The sequence below is a fragment of the Peromyscus leucopus genome, chromosome 12 (assembly GCF_004664715.2).
Source record: "Peromyscus leucopus breed LL Stock chromosome 12, UCI_PerLeu_2.1, whole genome shotgun sequence".
In the NCBI taxonomy this organism is placed as follows: domain Eukaryota; kingdom Metazoa; phylum Chordata; class Mammalia; order Rodentia; family Cricetidae; genus Peromyscus; species Peromyscus leucopus.
Window position 1 is genome coordinate 78,523,797 of NC_051073.1, and position 17,205 is coordinate 78,541,001.

Sequence of the window (17,205 nt, forward strand, 5' to 3'; positions counted from 1 at the left end):
ACGTGGGCCAGTGCATGCCCTGCCGGGCCATCAATTTAGCCTTATTCAAAGTGCTACTTAGAGAGATAACTGGTCAGCTGACCCGTGCACCTTGGGCACCTATGGCATGGGGACATCAAACAATGACCTCCAGCAGACCTCCTAGACTTGGCCATGGCCTCACAGGGAACCCAGGATGCAGCATTTCCTTCCTGTTGGACATGGAGCCACTTCATCAATCCTGAGGGAGTTTTGGCGTCCCACCTCTCTGTTCTCATTTCCCTATTGTCAGGGTAGGGGACAGCCTCACCCACCTCACCAGACTTAATCATACTTTCAGAGGTACCTAATGGGAAGAGATTTCCCAGCTGAGGCAGGAGCTTTCGTTTCATTGCCCCCTCCATGTGCCTCACTCCAGACCTGTCAGAAGTGCTTCTCCTCCTCGTGCACAGGGACACAGACAGGGCCCTGTTCTCTCTCAAGTTCCAGAGGACACCGGGATCCACTGCCTTGTCCCCAATTCCTGAAGAATGAGTTCTCATCCCACGGGCTTTTCTCTTCCTGGTTCCCTCTTCTAATGAACTAATACTTAGCTAATTGTTACAGGATCACCATAGAGCTAGAGTCCAAGGATCATCAGCTGTATCTCAGTTTTTGGTGCTCAGAGCCATGGCCCTAACTCCTTAACGTCTCATCTCCTTCCCCAGAATTTTAAGTTTTTAAAAATTCCTTTTCATCCTAGTTCACCTTGTTCTAGAGTGTCTGTTATTCTTGTGGGTTTTTTTGTTTTGTTTTGTTTTTTCGAGACAGGCATTCTCTGTATTACAGCCCTGGCTGTCCTGGAACTCACAGAGATCTGCCTGCCTCTGCCTCCCATGCTGGAATTGAAGATATGTGCCACCACTGCCTGCCATGTTCTGCCTCAGCTGGGTTCAGGTCCTGAGATGGGGAAGGGGAAAGGCGTGAAGAAGGAAGTGTCTGACCACTGGATACGTTTCACACAAGCCCTGAGCCCCAAATAGCTTGAGCCATTTTTATTTATACTTAAAAAACAAGCGTGTTTTTCCCACCCTCCAGAAAAAAAAAAAAAAAAAAAACATGTTTTTTTTTCCCCCAACTTTTACATCTAAACAACTTTTAAACAGAAAACAATCCTCAGCATTTTGTTAATTTGGGTAAATAGTGAGCCAGGCATACCCTGTCCTTTTGAAACTGAAAGGTGGTAAACACAGGCACATATTCTCAAGAGCAACATCATTCAGAACTTAACTGTTGTGGTCTGAGGCTCCGAATCAACCCAAGCAGACACAAGAGGTTACCACAGACTTGACACAGGGAAGTACAAGGAGAGGGGAAGGGGGGGCTGGTTGATCTGGACGGCAGAACAGACTCCGGAGCTCAACTGACCCAATGCCAGCTGAAACAAGTATTTAAGCACAAACATCACAAACATTTGTTGCCAAGTTACAGTTACAATTTTCACCAAGGATATAGAAATTAGGGGCTTCCTTGAATGATCCATCACTGTCAACTGATATACAATGCAAGCCTTTCAGTCCAACCAGATTCATTTGTTCCTTCTCTTGTTAGGAACAGCCATGATGTTTCTAGAGAACTCAAGGTGCGTAACGACTATTTCTGTGGTTTAAGGGTGCGGTGGGTCAGCTATTGGAAGGTTTCCAGCTCTCCTACGGCCTGGGAACCTGAACTTTGTTTCACCCTACAGGTAAACCAGAGTCTGAAGTCAAATGGCAGTGCTTAAGGTGCTTTTTGCCTGTTCCCAACACTGTTCCCTTGTCCAACAAAAGGGTCCTGCACACCTCAGCCTCTCTACAAGGGCAAACGTCGATAGGGCACTAATGTCCCCTGAGCTGCTTTCCTCTATGTGCCCACTAATCTTTTATTGCCTCCGATCCTGTCAGCACTGAATCGAGTAACAGCTACTATTTCCAGATAAGAAACCTGAAAAGCATCAGTTCTCAGAGTATTTTAGGGAAAATACTGGAGAAAAAAACAGGGTTTCTGGGAATGATCACATCTGTCCCTGTGTGCAACTGATAAAGTGAAACTAAAAACCGCCAAGAGAATCACTCCTGTTCTGAGAGAGTCAGAGCTTGCAAGCCACACAGTCCTGGCAGTCCTCTGTGCTGTTCCGAGGTCCAAGAGACAGTCCCCACCTGACCCGCTGATCCAACAACTGCCGGGCAATGGTTGTGTATAACAGTTACCTTACCTTGTTTTGTGTTTGTTTGTTTGTTTATTGTTTTTGTTTTCAGAGCTGAATACTGAACCCAGGGCCTTGTGCTTGCTAGGTAAGTAAGTGTTCTATGACTCAACTAAATCTCCAACCCCTTAAATACTTTTCCTCCTTTGGTTTTTCTGAGACAGAATTCTCTGTTTAATAACACTAGCAGTCCCAGAACTCTGTAGTCCAGGCTATCCTTTAACTCACAGAGATCCACCTGCCTCTGCCTCCCTAGTGCTAGGACTAAAGGTCTACACCACCACTGCCCAGCTTTCCTGGACTCTTATGTTGATCTCAGTTATCCTTCCCAGGCCCTTCAAGATGTCACATGTAGTCAATCTACATAAACCATCTTTATGGAAGAGGTCACATGGACTTTACAAAGGTTTTCAATGTATTCACTCCTTTAGCTTTATTGTGGCACATGGATGAGTGAATTATTACCAAGAAACTTTTTTTTCAAATTGTACTGTACTTAAATATGCCAAAAATAAACTGCCTGGATTCAGATTCTAGAAGTTTGAACCAACACTGGCTACTGAATCCTGTCCTTGCCTCCTGAAGATCGACACTCTGCTGGCCCTGGTGTTTGCAGGGCCTACAAGCGATTGCCTACCTGTCTGCTCTCTTTCTTGCTGCTCTCCTTCTATGACCTCCTGTGGGCTGGGGAATAAAAGGTTATTCTAAGTCTGAAGTCAGGTCTTGCTAAAATGCAGACATTTATGAGTTAACTAGAAAATTTAGGACTCACAGGCCAGGCATGGTGTCCAATGTCTTCCATTCTAGTGACTGGGAGGCAGAGGCAAGTTATCTATGTGAGTTCAGGGCCAGCCTGGTCTACAGTGAGTTCCAGGTGAGCCAAGGCGACATAGTGAGACCCTGACTAAAGAGTGGGGGCTGGAGAGCACTTGATGCACTTGGAGAGGACATAAATTTTTTTCCCAGCATCCATATCATGGGAGCTCTAAGCCACCTGTAACTCCAGATCTAGGGAATTTGTTGCCCTCTTCTGGACTATTAGGCACCTGCACACACTCATGTGTATACACACAGACACCCACATAAAAGTAAAATAAATGTTTTTTTTAAAAATGGTGGTGAATGGGCTGGAAAGAGAGCTCAGTGGCTACGAGCACTGGCTGCTTTTCCAGAGGATCCAGGTTCAATTTCTCAGCACCTACATAGCAGCTCACAACTGTTTGTACCTCCTGCTCCAAGGGGGATCCAACACCTTCACACAGACATACATGCAAGGCAAAACGCCAATGTACATAAGATACAAACAAACAAATAAAATACTGAAGCTGGGCAGTGGTGGCAAATGCCTTTAATCTCAGCACTCAGGATGTAGAGGTTGGCATATCTCTGAGTTCGAGGCCAGCTTGGTATAAAGTGTGAGTTTCAGGACAGCCAGGACTGTTTCACAGAGAAACCTTGTCTCAAAAAAGTCCGGGGGAGCTAGGTGTGGCCTGGCCATACAGATAGTGCAGAGGTCACCAGATTATTAACCACCTCTACTCTCATTTGTAAAATGCATGTGACATCTCCCATAAAGATGGGTTCTATTAGCTGGAGCTGGAGCGGTGGTGGCGTGAAGAGGGAATGTCTTTCTGTAAGCTGCGAATTTGTGTTGCTCTGATTGGTTGATTAATAAAGCCATTTGGCCTATGGCAAGGTAGCTTAGAGGCAGGCAAGAAGTTAAAAAAGAGAGATAGGAAGAAAGGAGGAGCAACATGTAATGGGACACAGGTAAAGCCACAGAACATGTGGTGATATATAGATTAATAGTTATGGACTAATGTAAGATATAAGAGCTAGCTAGCTAAAAGCTTGAGCCATGGCCATGCAGTTATAATTAATATAAGCCTCTGTGTGTTTACTTGGGTCTGAGCATCTGCTGACTGGGTGGGACACAGAAACTTTCAGCTACAGTGTTGCACACTTTTAATCCCAGCACTAGAGAGGCAAAAGCAGGCAGATCTCTGTGAGTTTGAGGCCAACCTGGTCTACAGAGTGAGATCCAGGACAGCCACTAAAACTACTCAGAGAAACCCTGTCTAAAAAAAGATGGGTTTCAGCACCACTTTGAGATCTTTGGCAGCAATTAACTCTGCAGCTCACACACAATTGAGCCTGTATGATAATGAGTATTCAGAGACGGGTAATACCTGGGGGGCACTCACCAACCTAAGACAGAGCACCTGTGTGGCCTGGGCAGGCGTCTCCATGATGGGTAAGGTGACCTGCTGACGTCCCACGCAACCTAAGTCAGAAGTTCATTTTTTATTAAAAGGGGGACTTGTGGGCTCTGGCCCCCATTTTGGGTAACTGCTGCCTTGCTTGCTGACCTTGACCTTAATATCCTTCCTATGCTAATTCCCTGCCGGGTTCCACCCTCCTGAATGCTTAAGGGAAGTTCCTTGTCTGTGTATCCTGCATAATGGGCGTTAACAGCTTAGATGCAAGATTGTAAAACATTGGTAGTGAACTTCTGCCCTCCAGGGTTCTCCCATTGTGCTGTAAACCTGTATTTAAGACCTCCTCCCTCCTTCAATAAACGGCATTCAGCATTAAAAAAATTAATTAATTAATTAATTATTTAAAAGATGGATTTTTATTGACTGGGAAGTAATGCTCATGATAAGTCTGGGAAAGATGACTGAGATAAACAGAAGAGTTTGGGGGAGCCAGGTGTGGTTTTGCAGATAGTACAAAGGTCAGGCTATTAAGCACATCTATCCCCAGCCTTCTAGACAGAAAACAGGTGCCTCTTCCTTTGTTGTTGTTTTGGTTGTTAGAGACAGGGTTTCTTTGTTTAGTCCTGACTGTTGTGGAACTCTCTTTGTAGACCAGGCTAGCCTTGAACTCAGAGATCTGCTTGCCTCTGCTTCCCCAGTGCCGGGGATTAAAGGTGTGCGCCACCACTGCTGGGCAACCCTGCATGTTTAACATTCCTGGTCTCCTTAGTGGTTATCTGTGAGTACAAGGACCTCCATGCCCTCTATAATAACCCATATACATGAATGCCATGCTTTCAAGTTCAAAATTCATCCTAAAAACATTTATATTCACATATACACACAGTCATTTTAAATTGGGCATGTCAAGAATAGTAATTTTATCACACCATAAGTTAAAAATATAAAAATAATGTCATTAGAGGTTATTCAGTGATTTTTTTTTTTTCAGGAATTTCTGGGGAGCAGACTAAGCTTTTCCCTGTGATATTTTAGACAGAAAATAACAAAAACAATTACATTAAAAGTTATCACCAGTGGGCTGGAGTGATGGCTCAGAGGTTAGGAGCACTGACTGCTCTTCCAGAGGTCCTGAGTTCAATTCCCAGCACCCACATGGTGACTCACAACCATCTGCAATGAGATCTGGCACTGTCTTCTGTATAATATAAATAAATAAATAAATAAATAAATAAATAAATAAATAAATAAATCTTTTTAAAAAAGTTATCACCAGTACACTTAACACAATTACATTAAATCAGATTGTATTCTTAGCAGAAATAAAGGAGAAATTTTCTTTCTTAAATAAAACAAAAGGTGACCACATAGGCTGGAGAGATTGCTCCGTGGTTAGAGCACTGGCTGCTCTTGAAGGGACCCGGGTCTGGTCCCCAGAGCCCACGTGGTGGCTCACAACCATCTGTAGCTCCAGTTCCTGAGGATCTGCCACCCTCTTCTACTGCCTTCTGTGTACAAACATACATCCAGGCAGAACACCCTTACATATAAAATAAGTAAATCTCTCTTTTAAAAACAGCAGGCCAGGTGATGACGGTGAGCACCTTCAATCCCAGCACTCGGGAGGCAGAGGCAGACAGATCTCTGTGAGTTCAAGGCCAGCCTGGCCTACAGAGTGAGTTCCAGGACAGACAGGGCTGTTACACAGAGAAACTATGTCTCAAAAAAACAAAAAGGGGGAGTATGTCAGCAGGTGAATCTTGCTAATAGATTTAGGTTAAAATCTTTTCCTGTTTTTAAGAGCTAGTCAGCATAGAGAGCTGCCTTCAAGAATGGATTCCTAAAGTCAAGTCAGAAAACTGAGTTGTAGGTTACAGGGAGATCTGAGGCTGTCAGCAAGCCCCGGGGCCTTCACACAACTGAGAGAACCCTGTAACCAATGCTTTTAGCCCATAGAGTACAGACTAAAATTCCTCTCCTCTGGAACCTTGAGCTAGGCCCCCACCAAATCACATTCAGCACCTCTGCCTTCCATGCTCCTACTGGTGTGGCCCATTAAGCTGCTTAAAGCATTCCACTGCTTTCCTAACCCAAAGTACCCAAGTACAAATTCCTCTGAACAAAAACATGGTCCAGCCTATCACAGCAATACCCTGGTCCCTGCTACCAACTTCTGTCTTAGTGGGTTTCTATTCCTGTGAAGAGACACCATGACCATAGCAACCCTTATAAAGAAAAACACTTAATTGGGGTGGCTTGCTTATAACTCAATGGCTTAATTCATTATCATTATGGGGGGACATGGCGGTGTATAGGCAGACATGGTACTGGAGAAGTAGCTGAGAGTCCTACATCTTCCAAGACACTGGGCAGTATCCTAAGCATATATGAGACCTCAAAACCCACCTCCACAGTGACATACTTCCTCCAATGAAAACATACCTACTCCAAAAAGGCCTCCTAATAGTGCCACCCCCTTCAGGGGCCATTTTCTTTCAAACCACCACAAACACAATCTCTAAAATTTTCTTATTAATATATGACCTTGAATACCTTGATTCTGAGAGTTTGAAAAATTCTCATATTAACTTCTTGTAATTTAGCAACTTTTTTTTTCCCAGACAAGGTCTCACAATATAGCCTTGGCTGGCCTCAGACTCACTGAGATCTACCCATCTCTGCCTCTGGAGTGCTGGGATTAAAGATGTGTGCCATCAGCCGGGCGGTGGTGGCGCACGCCTTTAATCCCAGCACTCGGGAGGCAGAGGCAGGCGGATCTCTGTGAGTTCGAGGCCAGCCTGGTCTCCAAAGAGAGTTCCAGGAAAGGCGCAAAGCTACACAGAGAAACCCTGTCTCGAAAAACCAAAAAAAAAAAAAAAAAAAAAAAAAAAAAAAAAAAAGATGTGTGCCATCATGCCCATCTTATTTCTTCTCTTAAATACATTTAAATTCCCCTTAAAGCAGTCTGCTCACCTATTATATTTAGTTCTATTGCTTGGACTTTTAGATTAGCATGCAGAAAACAAAATCAGTAATACTGGATGATCCCCACTGAGGGAAATGTAAAGCCAAGATAGCTTTAGTTAGATTCTTCATATTTACAGATGCTTGCAATTTCCATTGCATTTCCTTAAGTGTCAAACATAAAACCAGCTGCAGGGGTTAGGGGGATGGCTTAGCTCATGTTGTTCTTACAAAGGGCAAAGGTTCTGTTCCCAGCACCCACATGGCACTTTTCAACCTCTGTAACTCCAGTTCCAGGGGATTCAATACCCTCTTCTGACTTCTGTGGGCGTTCAGTTCACAGGTGGTACACATACATATTTGTAGGCAAACAGTCATATACATAAATCTAAAGCCTAAAGATAATAAAACCAACTGGAGTACCAAATGGTAGCTTTTCTCCAAACATTTCCTCTTTCCTTGGACTCTTTTCCCACTCCTAAAATCTAAAGCTTCTCCATGATAGTTGGGGATCTGTGTCTCCAGGAGATTTAGGGTCTGACTTCAGAGTGGCATTTTCAGCATCCATTCCCAGGCTTGCTCCTTCCATTGTGTATTGGGCTTTCTCTTAAGGTTTGCAGACATGCACCCAAGCCTCTGCTGGTTGTCAGGTCCAAAGGAAACTCAGGAAAAATGGCTAACTGTGGTGCCTGTTAGCATACCAAAGCACCCCAGGCCTGCAGGCCTGGGTAGTAGCTCCTCTCTGCTCTTTTCTCCCTGCCCCCTACCCTTAATCTTCACTTCCCTTACCCCAGCTTCTGATTCCTAGAAAAATCTGCCATTTAGTCACAACTTTAATCGAAGCACTCTCTCTGTGAGTTCGGGCCAGCTTGGTGTACAGAGGTCCTGGACAACCAAGGCTACACAAAGAAACCCTGTCTCAAAAAAACAAAAACAAAACAAAAATCTGCCATTCCAGCCATACACCCTTTGCCCTCTCCTCTCTTGACTCCTGGACCCTTCTCTAGGGAGGCCCCTCTCTCCTGCCCCCCTCTCTCCGGCCCCCCTCTCCTTGCTCCCCTTCTCCTGCCCCCCTCTCTCCGGCCCCCCTCTCCTGGCTCCCCTTCTCCTGCCCCCCTCTCCTGCCCCCCTTCTCCTGCGCCCCCTCTCTCCTGCCCCCCCTTCTCCTGCTCCCCTCTCTCCTGGCCCCCTCTCTCCTGCCCCCCTCTCTCCTGCCCCCCCTCTGGCCCCCTCTCTCCTGCCCCCTCTCTCCTGCCCCCCTCTGGCCTCCTCTCTCCTGCCCCCTCTCTCCTGCCCCTCTCTCCTGGCCCCCTCTCTCCTGCCCCCCTCTCTCCTGCCCCCTCTCTCCTGCCCCCCTCTCTCCTGCCCCCTCTCTCCTGGCCCCCTCTGGCCCCCCTCTCCTGGCCCCCTCTCTCCTGCCCCCCTCTCTCCTGGCCCCCTCTCTCCGGACTCCCTCTCTCCTGGCCCTCTCTCTGGCCCCTCTCTCCTGGCCCCCTCTCTCCGGCCCCCTCTCTCCTGCCCCCCCTCTGGCCCCCCTCTCCTGCCCCCTCTCTCCGGCCCCTCTCTCCTGCCCCCCTCTGGCGCCCCTCTCTTGCCCCCCTCTCCTGGCCCCCTCTCTCTGGCCCCCCCTCTCTCCTGGCCCCCTCTCTCCTGCCCCCCTCTCCTGCCCCCCTCTCTCCGGCCCCTCTCTCCTGCCTCCCCTCTGGCCCCCTCTCCTGGCCCCCTCTCTCCTGCCCCCCTCTGGCCCCCTCTCTCCTGCCCCCCTCTCTCCAGCCCCCTCTCTCCTGCCCCCCTCTGCCCCCCTTTCCTGGCCCCCTCTCTCCGGCCCCCTCTCTCCTGCCCCCCTCTCTCCTGCCCCCCCTTGGCCCCCTCTCTCCTGCCCCCTCTCTCCTGCCCCCTCTCTCCTGCCCCCCTCTCCTGGCCCCCTCTCTCCGGCCCCCCCTCTCTCCTGGCCCCCTCTCTCCTGCCCCCCCTCTCCTACCCCCCTCTCTCCTGCCCCCCCTCTGGCCCCCTCTCTCCTGCCACCTCTCTCCTGCCCCCTCTCTCCTGCCCCCTCTCTCCTGCCCCCCCTCTGGTCCCCTCTCTCCTGCCCCCTCTCTCCTGCCCCCCCCTCCTGGCCCCCTCTCTCCGGCCCCCCTCTCTCCTGCCCCCCTCTCTCCTGCCCCCCCTCTCCTGCCCCCTCTCTCCTGCCCCCCCTCTGGCCCCCTCTCTCCTGCCCCCTCTCTCCTGCCCCCCTCTCTCCTGCCCCCCTCTCTCCTGCCCCCCCTCTGGCCCCCTCTCTCCTGTGCCCCCTCTCCTGCCCCCTCTCTCCTGCCCCCTCTCTCCTGCCCCCCCTCTCCTGCCCCCTCTCTCCTGCCCCCTCTCTCCTGCCCCCCCTCTGGCCCCCTCTCTCCTGCCCCTCCTCTCCTGCCCCTCTCTCCTGCCCCCTCTCTCCTGGCCTCCCCTCTCTCCTGCCCCCCCTCTCTCCGGCCCCCTCTCTCCTGGCTCCCCCCCCCCACTCTAATAACCATTCTTAGTTTACTACCTTCTCTTTCTGCTCTGGACTCTTCCAGATGCCTTTGGCTGTCCCCTCTCTCATATCTACAATAAAAACTTTCTCCTCAACCATACCTAGGTGTAGTCATGTCCTCATTTCATTCCGCAGTCAACCCTTTCCTCCTGCCCTCCACCAATACGGTGTTCTGAGCTTTTCAGTGATGGTCCCTTAGTGCAGCTGTGTCTTATTTGTGTCTTCCCTGCTAGGACAGTAAATGTCCTTCTTACCCAGGAATGGGGTACACCTTGGGGACTTCCTATGAGGTGGTTACTCATCATGAGGTGTTCCTCTTGGTACTTCCTCTGCCCTGGCAGGCTGGTGGGAAGAAGTGCTGTTGTCATCGCTATGGTCCGATGCACACAGAGCCCCTACGCTGAAGACAACACAGCTGCACTAAGGGACCATCACTGAAAAGCTCAGAACACCGTATTGGTGGAGGGCAGGAGGAAAGGGTTGAACACTAGCCAATTAGTAAATGTGCCAAAACAAAAGTAAAACAAACAGCAAAAGCAGGATCCAAGCCACCAGCTCAGAAGGACTAACCAGTGGACCACCGACTAAGCCAAAGGAAGTCTGAGCCCCACTGAGAGCTCACCAATATCCCCCTAAGGAAGCAACCAGGACTGTCGGGCCCAGGAGCCCAAGCTGGTACCTAACACCTCTGGTGAAATACAGGTCATTCTTGAAGGTCCCACATTTGAGTGCTAAAATGATTGACGTATATACACACAAAAACAACAAACAAACCTACAGCTTTTCCCTGAAAAGGAATAAGAGGTAATTTATTAACTGGTTGTGATGGCACACACCTTTAATCCTAGCACTCAGGAGGTAGAGGAAGATGGAGCTCTGAGTTTTGAGGCCAGGATGGTCTACAGAGTGAGTTCCAAGACAGCTGGGGCTACACAGTGAAACACTGTCTTGAACAATCAAAAGAAACAAAGAAAACTGCATTTTAATATTACCTTCTTAGCTGTGGTCTAATTATCTTTTTTTTTTTTTTGAGCACGGATTCTATATATTTTTTTAAATTTAATTTAATTTTATTTTACAATACAATTCAGTTCTACATATCAGCCACGGATTCCCTTGTTCTCCCCACTCCTGCTCCCCTCCCCTTCCCCCCAGCCTACCCTCCATTCCTACCTCTTCCAGGGCAAAACCTCCCTAAGGACAGAGATCAACCTGGTAGACTCAGTCCAGGCAGGTCCAGTCCCCTCCTCCCAGGCTGAGCCAAGCAACCCTGCATAAGCCCCAGGGTCATGCAATGAGCACAGGACTTGGTCCCACTGCCTGGATGCCTCCCAAACAGATCAAGCCAATCAACTGTCTCACTTATTCAGAGGGCCTGATCCAGTTGGGGGCCCCTCAGCCATTGGTTCATAGTTCATGTGTTTCCATTTGTTTGGCTATTTGTCCCTGTGCTTTATCCAACCGTGGTCTCAACAATTCTTGCTCATATAAACCCTCTTCTTTCTCGCTAATTGGACTCCTGGAGCTCCACCCGGGGCCTAGCCATGGATCTCTGCATCTAGTTCCCTCAGTCATTGGACAGGGTTTCTAGCACAACAATTAGGGTGTTTGTAATTATCTTTTTGTACACTGTGAAGATGTGTCACACTCATTGGTTTAATAAAAAGCTGAATGGCCAATAGCTAGGCAGAATTTTCAGGGCAGAGTTGTGAAGAGGTGCCATGAGGCACAGGATTGGGTGGTATGCAGGTGAGATAGACAAGCCTCAGGGCAGCACACAGATTATAGAAATGGGTTAATTTAAGTTATAAGAGATAAAATCAAGCCTAAGCTATCTACTGAACTTTCTTAATAAGAAGTCTCTGTGTGGTTATTTGGGAGTTGGCAGGCAGAACAACTAATAAAATATCATGTAACCACTTCTACAGTGGAGCACACCTTTCAGAGCAACCTGAATCTGGCCCTGTGCTGCCATCAGTCATATTTGGGTCAAGAATAAATAAATAAATTCTCGACAGGAGGAGGTGGTACATGTATGTACATGGTACTCTGGAGGCAGAAGCAGGCTGAGTTCAAGGCCAGCCTGGTTTATGGAGTGAGTTCCAGGACAGCCGGAGCTGTTACACAGAGAAATCTTGTCTTGAAAAAAAAAAAACCCAAAATATGAATATATGATGCTTTGCCTTTTAGGGTGGATCAACATCAATTAACCCTGTCAAGATTATCCCTGATACACATAGCCAGGAGCTAACCTAACCTAGATAATTCCTCACAGGTGTGCCAGAGGCTTCTTAGGTGATTCTAGCATAGTGGTTCTCAACCTTTCTAACACTGCAGCCCTTTAATACAGTTCCTCATCCTGTGGTGACCCCTAACCATGAAGTTATTTTCATTGCTACTGCTATATTTTTGCTACTGTTATGAATCGTAATGTAAGGATTTGATATGAGACCCCTGTGAAAGGATCATTGAACCCCCAAAGGAGTCTCATTCACAGGTTAGGAATACTGTTCAGACTTTTCAAGTTGATAAGCACTATGGACCATCATTGATGGGTTCTTGCCAAACTGTCCTTTGCTAAAACTGGAATTTACAAGAATGCAAATGAACCTAGATAAGGATCATGTTCAGCCAAATGGAGGCTCTTTAGGTCGAATGACCCTTTCTCCAAGGTTGCTATCAGGTTTCTAATCACCAGACTTCATCTGATGTTGTGGATTATTATTATTATTATTATTTTATTTATTTATTTATTTATTTATTTATTTATTTATTTTGGTTTTTCGAGACAGTTTCTCTGTGTACCTTTGCGCCTTTCCTGGAACTCCCTCTGGCCTCGAACTCACAGAGATCCACCTGCCTCTGCCTCCCAAGTGCTGGGATTAAAGGCTTGTGCCACTACCTCCTGGCCAGAATATTATTTTAACTGGGCAAAGATGTGTGACATTTGTTTTTGCTGCAGACTATTACTTTAACTATGTAAAGGTGTGTTACTTTAGTTTATGCTGCATTTGTTTAATGATGTAAATATGTGTTGTATTTGTTTCACCTTGCCTGCCTAAGGCACCTGATTGGTCTAATAAAGAGCTGAATGGCCAGTAGCTGGGCAGGAGAAAGGACAGGTGGGGATGGTAGGCAGAGAATAAATGGGAGAAATCTAGGTTAAAGAAGAAAGAGGAAGAACAAGAGAAGAAGGAGGGAGAATGAGGAACAGGCCTGGGGCAGAAGCCAGGCAGCCGCCAGCCAGCAGACACAGAGACAGCAGGAAAGTAAGAAAAGGTAAAAAGCCTAGAGGCAAAATGTAGATAAAGAAAAACAGGTTAATTTAAGTTGAAAGAGCTAGCCAGAAAAGAACTAAGCTCAGGCCGAGCATTCAAAACTAAGTCTCCAAGTCATAATTTGGGAGCTGGTTGGTAGCCCAAAAGAAAAATTTGGTACAATTTGAATTTTATCAAATGTCTCACTATGTTCCTTTTCTGAGCTAGGATCCCATTTCCAGTCTGCTGGTCTCACTGAATGGTCCCGATTTTTAGTTTTTGTGATCTTTCTTCATTCAGGCTTTAGCTTTTGGGCCAGAAATATCTACAAGTGAAACTGTGTGCTTTTCAGGAGGCCCTCAATATATACAATGACTGTTGCTTTTCTCTTTCATTTCTGTTGTGGTACAATAATGTTTGTTTTGATACAGGGTGGGGGTGTGTGTCTCACTATGGTCTTGGATAGCCTGGCACTCACTTTGTAGACCAGGCTGGTCTTAAACTTGATGGGATATTTCTGCCTTTGTCTCTTATCCCTTGACCATTCAACTGTGTTTCAGGGGCACTTACTCCTCATGTGTGGGCAAGTATGATCCTATGAGAGGTAGTCCAATACACCTTTTTTTTTTTAAATAACATTTTTTTACATTTGTTATACTGGGGGCAGGGGTCAAGTGTGTCATGGCACTCATGTGGAGGTCAAAGGGGAACTTGGGAGAGTCTGTTCACTTCTTCCATGTAAGGGTTTAGGGGCTCAGACTCAGGTTGTCAGGCCTCTCAGGAAGTGCCTTTACCTGCTGAGCCATCTTGCTGGCCTCAGTGTACCTGCTGAGAGGGTAATATTGGACTTGCAGGTTGAGGGGTGGTGAAAAAAAGAAATAAAAAGGAAGGACATGACTCCTCCTAGGATGGTGAGGGAGAGAGTTTATTATAGATAAAAGGGAGAGCACAGCCAGAGGCAGAGACAGCGACATCTGGGAGATTCCAGAGTGGACATGACCAGACTGAGCTAGGCCATGTGGGGAGAGGAGAACCAGGTGCGGCAGCCAGGAGGCCAAAGGTACAAAGGGCAGGCAACCGCAATGTCTGGATCACATAGGGAAGAGCCTCTCCGGGAAGGGCAGCCCAGACCCTGGACTGGACAGTTCAGGGTAGAGGGTGGGGTCTGTCAGCCATACCCTGTAACAGGTAGGGACTGAGGGATGCTGGGAGGACCTGACAGCCAGGTCTGCTTTGATCTGTTATACAGGCACTTCAGCCATTTGTCCAGGGTTTGAGACTTAACAGGGGAGGTCTCAGAGACCTCCACTGCCAGCAGAGTGAAAAAACGGTAGTTCAGTTCAAACTTCAGGAGTCTGGTGAGAACTTTTTTGGTGATTGTAGGGTAAAAAGGGCCAAGGAAAAACACCCTGCCCCTGAGTTGACCCCAAGACCAGGGACAATAACATGAAACTAGTCCGTGAGTTTGCTGCAGAATCAGGCCACAAAAACCCACCAATCCCAAGCCACCTTGGAAGCCCCCCCCCAAATAAACCCTATGTAATCTCTGTACCCTGTTTGCTGCTGCTTCTCACCTTAGAGGCAGCCACCCTCCCAGATTCTTCTTTCCAATAAATCACCAGTGAGGTTTGTTATGCAGTGTGACAATTTCGCTGGAGCAGAGACCTGCTCTAAACAACCTTCACCGGAGTGGAGCAGAACTGTAACATCTTTGCTGGGGAAACCTTCCCCTAGTGGAGCAGACACTTTGCTGGACCTAAGCAGAGCTATAATACTTCTCTGGAACAGGGCTGTAACAACTTCTGCTGGAGCAGAGTCATGTCCTTGCATTGGGGAAACCTTTGCCTGGAGCAGAGCTCTAAGCTATGGTCACAGTGACTTTGCGACATTCCTTGGCTCCTGACTTCCAGGATGCCTTTCCATCCCAGCTCCAACATTTAACAGTAATAACTCAATCCTGTGCGCACAATACAGCATACATAAATCTCTTCGAGGAACAAAGTAAGCTAATAAAGATTGGAAGTGGCTACATCTAAACTCTTTGTAACATATAGGTGACACCTTCCATAAAGACAAGTTCTGTAGATTGAGTGAGGAAAACAAGAATGTGGTAACAGTCTGGGGAGGGTCCCATGTGGTCTCTGCTGTATAGCACAAAGGTCACCAGGCTAGAATGCACATCTCCCAGCTCTGAGCAGATAACAGCCATAATATCCCTTCACTTGAAGGAACAACACACTGCTAATTTCAGGTGCCTCTAGTGCCTATCTGAGCACAAGAACCTCCATGCCTTCTACAGCTTGTGGCTTTTTTGTTTTTGTTTTTTGGTTTCTCTGTGTAGCTTTGGAGCCTTTCTTGGAACTCACTCTGTAGCCTTGGCTTGCCTCTGCCTCGAGTGCTGGGATTAAAGCCTGAGCCACCACTGCTTGGCTACTGGTGGCCTTTTTAAAAGTGTTGTCTTCCCAGGTTTTTTTCCATTGTAAAGCTACTGTTTACCATTTGCCATTGCTAAGAATCTTGGGCAGAAACTTCACAACTGTGTTAAAATACACACACAGTCTCCCAAACAGGAATATAGTTCAGTGCTTTTACTGTAACTCAGTGTGGGATATAGACCCTAGGTTCCGTCTCTAAAACCGAAAGCAACTTGTCACGTTTTAGCACCCACGATTTTCATGTCCAGCAGCAATTACTCAAATGCTTGCCCAACGGAAGACAGTGTTCTGTCATTTTTTCTATATTCATTGACGGGAATGAGAACCTAGAGGTGAGCTGTCCTTTCCTCCATGTATATTCTTTTCAAGGTTCTGGACTGTATTACTATAATTTAGCCCCACCTTAGCCCCTGGCCCATAGCAATGGAGTACTGACTTGACAGTATGGATTTGGAGTGCTCATGAACGGACCTGGCTAACTCTTTGTTTCTGAGTCCACCTACTTCATTTCCGTCCGAAAGTTTTCCTAAGTCTTACATGCTGCTACCTCGGGTGTCAGAGCAGACTTGACGAACATCTTAGGGTAAGGCTCAAAACCACCCTTCATTGGTCCTTGGCACCGCCACAGCTCTGCAAGGCCGATCTATGGGCTCATGCCGAACTAAAGGACCACTCTCATGGAATCCCCCAAGTGGCTTGACACCGAGGATACTAGGACGCACAGCGAACAGATGTATAGTTGTTGGACCTTTATCCTTCCCGGCGTGGTGACGCTGCCAGTGAAACTCCTCGCGTGACTTTCTGGGGACGACCCATTAGCAAACGCAAGAGCGACGGCCGAGCTCAACAGAGGCCGGCTCACACACGCGCTCCCAGCGTTCCCCGCTCTCCCGCGCTCTCCGGCTCCCGGCAGCCCCGCGCGCCGCTCTCCCGGCACCCCCCGCGGCCGCCGCCGCCCCGCGCGCGCCCGGCCCCGCCCGGGCCGCGGCCGTTAGGTTCCTCCAGGCTCGCGGCTGGTCCCGCCCCCGCGGCCGCCACCGCGCCTCGCCATTGGGCCGCGCGCGCCTCGCGCCGCCGATTGGCGGCCTCCGCAGCCCGCTCCCGGCTCCCCCAATGCGCGGCGGCCGTGCGCCGGGATTGGCCGCGCTCCGGCAAGGCCCGCCCTCCGCTCGCCCGCGCGGCAGCGGGTCTCAAGAGTCGGGAGCTGGCGAGGGCCTTCGCGGGTTGCGGCGGCGCCGGGGCGGTGAGGGTCGGCCGGCTGTGGTCGGGCTGCGGGCGGCTCGGGCAGGTCGCGGGCGCCACAGGTAGGTGCGGGGCGCGAGGGGCGCCCCGCGGGCGGCGGGCGCTGCGGCCTGGAGAGGCTGCGCCCTTCCCTTCCTCCCCCCCCCTTCCCGGGCGAGGCCGCAGGCCGGGGCTCGGGGCGGGGCGGGGCGCGGCGCGCGAGGCGGGCTGGGCCACGCGGAGTCGCGGCCTTTGTGCAGCGGCGGCCGGGCTCGGAGCCCAGGCGTCGTGGACGTAGGGTGCTGTCGGCCTGGTAACGAAGCCCCTCGGCCGGTGGGCCGGAAGCCATCGCCTCGCCTTCTGGCGGGAGACGTGTGGGCAGGGACACCTCTCGTCC

General features: G+C 48.9%; 1 protein-coding gene across 10 annotated transcripts in view; it reads left to right on the forward strand.

The window, feature by feature from the left end:
* The first annotated feature begins 16,750 nt into the window (after nucleotides 1-16,750).
* Dgcr8 (DGCR8 microprocessor complex subunit) overlaps nucleotides 16,751-17,205 on the forward strand; it is a 30,843-nt gene continuing 30,388 nt past the window's right edge. For 7 of the 10 annotated variants that reach the window (XM_028854202.2, XM_037209919.1, XM_037209921.1 and 4 more), the window contains exon 1: nucleotides 16,751-16,891. The gene's annotated coding sequence lies outside the window, so the exon portion shown is untranslated. The remainder of the gene's footprint in view (nucleotides 16,892-17,205) is intronic. The other 3 variants (XM_037209925.1, XM_028854212.2, XM_037209924.1) reach the window with 2 other exon arrangements.